Below are 8,723 nucleotides of genomic sequence, written 5' to 3' on the forward strand. Positions count from 1 at the left end.
CCAAGGCTGTAATCAAGCCCAGTGCCCCATCTTTGTCCCACAGAGTGGCTGGTGGGTTTGAACCGCCAGCCTTTCAGTTAGCAGCGGAGTGCTTAACCACTGCACCACCAGGGCTCCTTCTCCTCCTGTTAGTACCCAGTGTGAGTTCAGGGTTACAAGTATCCTATGTGAAAGAATGTAAGTTTCAGTATAAAAGGATACTCCATATCAGATTGTATTAAACTATCTTATAGAATCAGGTTAGAGTTTTTGTTTTAAATTACTGAGTTTCTTACTGCCCTAACTTCTTCAGCTACTATAAAAAAAAAAAAGGTATTCCGATCAAGTGGAGGATCCAAAAGGAAAAATTAAGATAGACCAAAAGAGACCTTGGTTTGAGAAAAAAATAAGGCAAGTGATAGGCAAGACAGAGTTACCTTGTTCTCTTCCTTTTAATTTACCCACTACTGACAAGCTTTTGTAACACAGCATGTTAACAATTTGGATAAGGGACTATAGCAAGAAAATATATATATATTTTCATAGGTGTACTCCATAAACCCAGTGCCATCGAGTCTATCAAATATTTACATTAAAAACCTGCTAGTATATTTTAGTAAAAATTTTAGTAGAGGCTTATTAATAGAGATTTTAGGTTTAAGAATATGTAAAAAGCAAAAATTTTAATCTAAAATAGGTGATTTATTCAACTTCTCCAGCTTTTTACTGTCAAAGAAATGTTCTAGAAGAGATTGCCTATAATGTAAAAAGGGAATAGGCAAACAGTTACTGTGGTACTGGTTCTCCTAACAAAATGTCTACTACCTCCTTTAATTCTCATCAGTCAGCAAGGTGCATCCTTTTAAACAATTAAGGATCTTACCCTTCTATTTATTTTTACTGTATTGTATCATGTAATGATTCTCCCTACCTTCACCATTTGACTGTTGGTACGAGAATACATTTACTGCTTTCTTCCTTTAGCACAATGTTCTCTATGAAGTTTTAACCCTGTTCCATCTGTGATTGTAATTAATGTTTCTATATGATTGACAAAATTATAATTGATGAATCTGTGTGATAGGCACGTGTATGTGTATTATTCTGCTTTTGTTTGAATATTCAAATAGTAAGTTAAAAAAATAACTTTCTTCTTTTGTATTAGACTGGCCTGTCCAGAAAATAGTCAAAGAATAGATCCTTCAAACAGATTTAACCCAAGGAGACAGAGCAGATTCACACTGTATTCACGCCTGCTTCCATCTTCACATGTACTCCAAGAAGATGGTTCAGTTGACTATTATAGAGATAAAAATCTGAGACGTATGGAGTAGCACAAAAGGTCATATTTTTAAGCTACTGGTTACAATTATGGTATGCCTGTAGATTACAGAGCTGAAGAAAAAGAGATCATTATTCATTATGATTTTACCATCCAGAAAACAACTACAACTGGTGCCGAGTAGTTCACTTTAAAAATTACCAATCGTTTTATCTGTTTGCCCCCTTATTCATTGTTGATGGGCCAGAAATCATTTCAAAGTGAGAAAAAAAAAGTCGTATGTCAAAAGACAACACATTATTATAAACTTAGCCATTCACATTGTGTGTTCTTTCAATTTTTGTAAAAATATTTATAAATATGCCTAAGGAAATTGACATTGAGGGTACAAGTAGTTGTTGCTTTTTTAAAACTGGATATCTGTTTTGACTTGAGGCTCTATTTGTAGTTGTATATGCTAAGAATAGCATTTCTGGTTGCAAACCCTATAATAAAAAAACAATTTCCTTACCATTCATTTATCCATTCTTCAAATAATTATTGTGTGTATATGGCATGAACTGTAGTTTCCACCCAGTTAAACTATAAAATCATAGTTTTTTAGAACTCATCTGAACTAAATTCCTGAAAGTGACTAGTTCTTTTATCTGTGTTACAGTGAGAAAAGAAGGAAAACTCTACCATAGACAGGAGCAGTAAACCAGTTGAACTTTTAAAGAATTGTTAAAGATTTAATGTGGGGTGGCATAGCAAATTAGAATCCTGAGGAGCTTCAGCCGCAGAGCAAGTCTGCACCCACCTACCAACTCTTTCCCAAGGGTCTTTGAAGTCAGCAACTTTTCACAAAGAAATAAGCCACAGATTTGTCCCCAAGGAGCTTAGCTCAAACACTGAACAGAGTGGTCTGAGTGCTATAATAGAAGCCCAGGCAAAGGCTGTGGTTGCACAAGGAAGAATTATTCTCACTTGGAGATTTAGAAGCCTTCATGGAAGAAGTGACATTTGAGCTGAGCTTTGAAGGTAGAGTGGGGCCAGGGTATTCCAGGTTGAGCAAACAGCCTGAACAGCGTCAGGTGAAGACTCATTCCGCCATGGCTGGAGTGTAGGAAACACCAGAGTGTAAGCCTAGGGACAGCTTACAAGGCATGCATCGTGGAAAGCCTTGAATGTTGTGCTGGGGAATCTGAACCTTAATTTGTAGGCAATAGAAAGCCACCATTGGTTTTGGAAGGGGAACAATGTGATTAAGGCTGCTTTTATAAAGATTAATTTGGCAGCAATGGATGGAGGCAGAAGCACCATTCCTGTTATCAGTCCATGATAAAGATATTCAGGATTCACTGGGGTAATAACAGTAAGATTGGAAGTGGGAATCAAAATGGAAAATGTTGCAAAGGCAGGACAGGTCCCACTGATGGAGTGGATTCTGATCTAGGTTGAGGCAGTAGTCCCATTCGTTAATCATAACAAAAATCAAGAGGAGGATCAGGTTTAAAAGGATAGAGTTTATTTCAGATGCACATTATTCCCTGTCTAGATCATAAGGCTTTCTTCCCTTACCATCTCATAACTGTATTGTTAGGGCTGATGTTATTTCTTACGTGAGTACATATCATTCGTCATTCTGTGGTGAGCTTTGGTATTCAACATACATGCAAAAGGATATTAAAAAAAAAAAAAAAAAGGCAACTCAGATGCTAATGTGGGCAATGCCCTCATTGTATCCTCAATGTAAAGATTTATTTAAAACAGAGAAATGCAAAAGGTATAGCAATGCCTTCATCAAATATAAGTCTTAAATGCCACTTTTCTAAAGAGAAGGCTCTTGGAGACGCTCCTCATTATTGAAAAATGCATTATACCTGTGATAAAACTATTGGTGTATTAGATTCATGTGCAAATAAAAAGGTAGGCAATGAACTATACATTGTCCTATATATATAATAAGAAAAATAAATGTATGCATGACCTCTTAGGGTGTGCAGCAATTTGGTAACTGCCCGGGCATGATGATTAATGCTCTGGGACATTTTTGAAGAGAGTGTTCCTTGGCAAGATAAGTAGATTGTCATTTACAGAAAACACATTTACGTTTCAAGAGACACTGTTAGATTGAACCATTGTTCTTTTTACTCCTTCCCTATGTTCAAATTAATCATCCACGCCTTCTGCCATAAAATTTTGCTGTTCCTCTCAACGTTTCTTCAATTTGCTGATGTTGGGCTTGGTTTGCTCGATGGAATATAGGTGGAAATGACAAGGCCTGAGAGGCCACAGCCTAAGAAGCCACAGCCTAGGGGTATCCTATGCTTCCTCTTAGTCTTTTGGGCCTCCCTGGTCTTCATCATGTCCACTGGTCTTCAGAACATGTCCACTGGTCCAAGGAAAAGGAGAGGTACGTGGAACAAGCCTGAATCAGACATTCCTCTTGAAGTAGAGCTGCCCAGCTAACTTGCATACTCATGAACATGAAAATGTTTATCATAAGCCACTGAGACTATGAGGTTGTTACCAAAAAACAGCATAAACAAAAAAACCTAATACAAACTGAAACAAAGGAACTTTTGGAATATGAATCAGAGGGACCAGACCAATTTGGGTGAAGTACTACTTGTTTTTTAAACTGACAATAAATGGGAATATATTTTAATAGTAATTTTATTTTTATAAACCTTGCTCTGTAAGCTATTAAAAGACTAATCTTTATTTTAATATTCAAATTTACACTTTATGGAACATAAGCATCAAGAATTCTCTTGTATTATCTTTGAAACTAAGTTAAATTTTCCCAAGGTCTCTGATCATCATTTCTGAATAACAGGCATCTCTGTTAACAGACAAAACCTGAGGAAAAAAGTGAAATTTTAAGCTGGGATCGTAAAAGCTTGCTTAAGAATAATATTAAATTTCACGTATAATAGTAATAAGAATGTTATGGCATTTATAGTTGTTTTTAAAAAATAATCTCCCTTCCCTACCCCTGGGAAAGACAAAGCCAAAAAACCAAGCCCCTTGCCATCAGTGGAATCCAACTCATAAGCACCCTGTAGGACAGAGTAGAACTGCCCCACACGGTTTCCAAGGAGTGGCTGGTGGGTTAGACCTGCTGACCTTTCGGTTAGGGTTAGCAGCCACATCTCTTAACCACTGCACCACCAGGACTCCAGTGGGAAAGACGAGGGGATTATTCCCTCTGTCTTTTTTTCAGTCCTAAATGTATTTCTCAGACATGTGCTGCCAGCATGTAGCCATCGGCCACATATGACTACTGAGCACGTGAAATGTGGCTAGGCCCAATTAGGTGTGCTGTAAGAGTAATATACTCAAAAGATTTCAAAGCAGTATGAAAAACAAACATTTCAATGGTTTTTATATTGATTACATGCTGAAATATTTTACGTTTAGTCACTTTATTAAACTCACCCAGTTTTAGTGTACCATCTGCTTCTTAAAGGGACCCTGACTGACACATTAAAATGAAGTGTACCTTTTATAACCTTTTTTTTATATCACATTTTGTTTCTTATTAAGAACAGGGTGAGTTAAAGCTTTTCTTTCTTTTTTTCTCTTACACACACAGCCTAATTAAGTAGTTTTATTCTTTGTCTACAGAAGTAAACACTTCTTCTGATATTTTTCCCCCTGTGCATTCATAGAAAAAAAAGTTTCCCACTCTAAAGAATGTGGTCACCAGAACCAGGTTCTGAATGGTTATCAGTAACAAAAATTATAGCCTATCCAATATTAATATTAATTGACACTGACCCATCTGTTTGGCTTGTCCCATCCAGAATGGCCCAAAGCATAGTCTTGGCTCAAATCCAACATTCCCTTCAACAGAATTGAGACGAGGTATGGCTGTTGTCTCCATGATGATTTGACATTAATGACAAGTAGAGCTTGGTGCCCAAATACCTTGAAGGATTTTTGTTTTGGGTTTTCATGGGGGTGCTTTTGGACCTACGAAGCCAGACAGAAATAGGACAAGGAAAAGGAAAAGATCTCTGTTAACTGAAGGAAATTTGAATTCCAATTCCAATGTGCTGAGGAGCAGTGTTTAGAAAAGAAAAATAGACTTGGAGTCAGAGACATGAGTTTGAGTACCAGCTCTGTCATATACTATTTTGTGTGACTCTAAGTAATTTCCTCATTTATAAAATAGAAATAATACTTACACCCTGATGTTTTTTTGTTAGGATCAGAATAGATAAGGTGAACACCAGTGCTTTGTCTAATGCAGACATAAGGAAGAAAGGGGCTGATACTGGCTCTACTTATTTGACCTTTGGTTTTCATCAACTACAATTTATTTGATGACAATCTATTGTCAGTAACCGATCAGTATAAGAATCCAAAGGATTAGCATTGTATGCCACCTGTGTTACCATGCAAAGTACATGATCAGTGCATTAGTGTTACCATGACGGCCTTTGTGGACTTAACCAAACCCATGGCCATCGAGTTGATTCTGATTCATAGTGACCCTATAGGACAGAGTAGAACTGCCCCATAGGGTTTCCAAGGAGCAGCTCGTGGATTTGAACTGCCAACCTTTTGGTTAGCAGCCAAGCTCTTAACCACTGCACTACCAGGGCTCCTTGTGGACTTAAAGTGATATTAAATTACAGATTCATTGGGAAATAAGTCAGCTGTCTGCTTCCGTGTTCACCATGCCCATGAACCCTGTATTCATGCAGAGCAAAGCTTGTGCTTGGAAGTTACGAAGAAGCAGACTAGTGCCTTTGGGAGAGAAAGAATTGGTTAAGCACCTGATATATCAGGCTGTGGTTCAGCCATTCAGGCAAGTAACAGAATCTCTCTGAGCCTCAGTTTCTGTTTCTATGAAATGGAATGATAATGGTAGTAGTAGTTGGCTATATTGTTATGGCTGCTATTTATTGAGCAATAATCTGAAGAAGGAAGCTATTCACGTTATTTTAAGGATTAAGTCTATTTAGATTATTATAAGGATTAAATGAAAAAAAATGAATGTAACACACTTGAGCACAGATAATAAATGCTCAATAAATAGCAGCTATAACAATACAGTAGTCCACCCTTATCAGCAAGTGATACATTCCAAGACTCCTCAGTGGATGCCAGAAACGACAATTTCACGAATAGAAGATTTGTTCTTACCATAGACTTTAGCAACCTCATCATACAGTTTTTTCTTTCCTCATTAAATCAAGAGCTTTCACCTTTTTAAAGGAAGCACTTCACTGCTTCTCTTTGGCATATCCAAATTTCTAGCATCACTACTCTTGAGCTTTGGGGCCATTATTAAGTAAAATAAGGATTACCTGAACACAACCGTGGATACACTGGACAAAGGGATAATTCATGTCCCAGTGGGATGGTGCAAAACTTCATCACACTACTCAGAAAAGCACCCAATTTAAAACTTATAAATTGTTTATTTCTGGAATTTTCCATTTAATATTTTTGGACCACGGTTGACCTCAGCTAACTGAAATCATGGAAAGCGAATCCGCAGATAAGGGGGGACTACTGTAGCCAACTACCATTAGAAAGAGGGTTTAAATGTCCCAATTTGGCTTCTGATTCTTAATTAAGGTCCAGCATATTTGTGAGTAGCAGAAAAGTTCCTGTCCACAGTTTTATTGAGTTTATATTCACCTGGATATTATTCAAAAACAACTTGATTATTCAAGAGATATAGGGGCATTTGGCTTCTATTGGTGGGAGAGCTTTCCTTCCCCCATTAGCTCAACAGTCAGTCCCCAGGCCCAGCGATGAAGAGCTTGGAACAAGGTCAGAATAATACATCACCACTCGATTTTGCTCGATGGGTAACTCTCACAGCAATTCTTGGAGAAAGGAAGTACAGGGTCCCTTCATGTTTCTGTGACGAGGTCCATTGCTACTTCTTTCTTCTCCCACAAAATATTCCAAAGAATAAGGAAACAAAGCCTATTCTTCTGTGACAGGGGTGGCAACAACACTTTCAGATCTGGTTTCTGGCACATTTTGATGTGTAAATACCATGACAGCACAAAAGCATGCCACTCTATACTGACAGTTAAGTGCTCAACTACTAACCAAAAGGTTTGTGGTTTGAACTCACCCAGAGGTGCCTTGAAAGAAAGGCCTGGTGATCTGCTTCTGAAAGGTCACAGCCTTGAAAACCCTATGGTGTACAGTTCTACACCGCAACACATGGGGTCACCATGAGTCAGAATTGACTCAGTAGCAACTGGTTTGATTTTTTCCCCCTATCCTAATGCAGCTCTCTCACTAAATTAAATCCTGGGACAGTAAGATATGGCATGGCTTTAAGCCTCAATGAGCATCTTTATGGTGTAACTCCCTAGCGCATTCTGCTGTTACCTGAAGGTTGGTGGTTTGAACCCAGGGATAGTCTTGTCTCCAGCCAGTTTTTTGGTGATGAAAATGTTCTGTAACTAGACAGTGGCAATGGTTGCACAACACTGTTAAAATGTTAAATGGTGAATTTCATATTATATGTATTTTACTACAGTTAAAAAAAATAAAAACAACAGTTGCTTTGGAGAATGCATTTTCCAAGCCCTGAGTTAAAACTGTACTTTTTTTACCTGACATATATATACCTACCTTGTAGTTTTTTTTTGTAGTATGCCCTGATATCTGAACACTTATATGTACATCAGCTTTTAAAAAATCTCCCGTCTGGGTGTTTCACTGCAGCATTTTGACATCACTAAGGAAGGAATATGTGGAAACCCTGGTGGCATAGTGGGTTAAGTGCTACAGCTGCTAACCAAAAGGTCGGCAGTTCGAATCCACCAGGCGCTCCTTGGAAACTCTATGGGGCAGTTCTACTCTGTCCTGTAGGGTTGCTATGAGTCAGATATCGACTCGATGGCAGTGGGTTTTAAGGAATATGTAACTCTTCCACATCCCTATTTTTGATTGGCTTAAGTATCATATTAACTGTACAAACACAGAGAGTCCTTGTAAGACTCTTTGGCCCTAGTACATATTTGCCTAGTCTAGGAAATTCTCCCACCCACAGGATGGGCTGGGAATGGGATGAATGCCCTCTCCAGAGGCATTCTATGGCTTTCTTAATAAATGGGAAGCAGGAGAGAGAAAGGGACTCTTAAAGAGTACAACTCAACCAGTTCCTGAGATTCTTTTTTAACCAACTCAACTTCCCCAGTACAGGACTCAAGACTCAAAATTTTTCTAGAAAAAGTCGGTATTGTTCTTTTAGAAAGTAAAGATCATGAAAAATGGCAGATTTCAAGACCTGCACACACACAGAGTATGAAGGAGAAAGGGGCAATTGGGAAAGACTCACAATAAAGACAGTGTCTGTCAGTAAGTCTTTGAGGGAAAGGATGGTGAAAACTTCCCAAGGAAAGGCTTCAGCAAAACGCAAGGAAGCTTCGTGCTGGTCATTCTGTCCCTGGCAATCAGGGAACGATGGCCTTGTACACAGTCATGGAGAAAGTGC

Source organism: Loxodonta africana, chromosome 16 (genome assembly GCF_030014295.1).
Source record: "Loxodonta africana isolate mLoxAfr1 chromosome 16, mLoxAfr1.hap2, whole genome shotgun sequence".
Taxonomy (NCBI): Eukaryota; Metazoa; Chordata; class Mammalia; order Proboscidea; family Elephantidae; genus Loxodonta; species Loxodonta africana.